The sequence below is a fragment of the Cicer arietinum genome, chromosome 5 (genome assembly GCF_000331145.2).
Source record: "Cicer arietinum cultivar CDC Frontier isolate Library 1 chromosome 5, Cicar.CDCFrontier_v2.0, whole genome shotgun sequence".
NCBI lineage: Eukaryota > Viridiplantae > Streptophyta > Magnoliopsida > Fabales > Fabaceae > Cicer > Cicer arietinum.
This window is the reverse complement of record NC_021164.2, coordinates 51984430-51985405: the sequence shown is the minus strand read 5'-3', so window position 1 is coordinate 51985405 and position 976 is coordinate 51984430.

Here is a 976-nt window from a genome sequence, read left to right as displayed (position 1 = left end):
TAAATCAGCAAAGGAAATGTGGGACATTCTTCAGGAAACACATGAAGGCACCACAGACGTGAAAAGAGCTCGTGTAAATACACTCATGCATGAATACGAATTGTTTAACATGAAGAAAGATGAATCAATAAGTGATCTACAGACTAGGTTTACACACGTTATAAACAACCTTCATGCCCTGGGAAAACAGGTGGAAATGAACAACAAATTGGAAAGATCATGAGGTGTTTAACAAGAGAATGGCAGCCCAAAATAACTGCTATTACTGAATCGAAAGATCTGGCAAAAATGACCACTGTAACACTGTTTGGAAAGCTCAGGGAGCACGAAATGGAGTTGCATAGACTAGATGAGTCAGAGCAAGATAGCAGGAAGAAGAAATGACTGTCTTTGAAAGCCCAAACGCATCAATTAAAAACTGAACAAGACAGTTGCTCAGATGAATCAAGCAGTGAGACTGATGAAGAGCCTGAGATTGGTTTACTTGTCAAAAAGTTTCAGAAATTCCTGAAAAAGAAAGACAACAAATTCAGAAAGCCATTCAGTTCTAAGACTAGTGACAACAAGACAATCACCTGTTATGAGTGTGGTAAAACAGGTCACATAAAGTCTGAGTGTTACAAGTTGCAGAACAAAAATAGAGCTACAAAAACTAAAGGCAAGGAACCAGCCACCAAAACCAGAAAAGCATATGTTGCATGAAATGACAACGAAGAATCCTCTGCCTTTTCAGATGAAGAAGAAGCAAATTTATGTCTTATGGCAAATACCGACTCAGAAAATGAAGTTAGTTCACAATCTAATCCATCTTATGATGAACTGCAAGAAGCTTTCAATGAACTGCATGATGAGTATGTGAATTCTATTAAACAGTTGATAAGTACAAAGAAAATGCTTGAGCAAATGAAAAATGATCATAAAGAAATTGAAAATTTGTATGAACAACTGAAAAAGGATTCACATGACAAATCTGCAA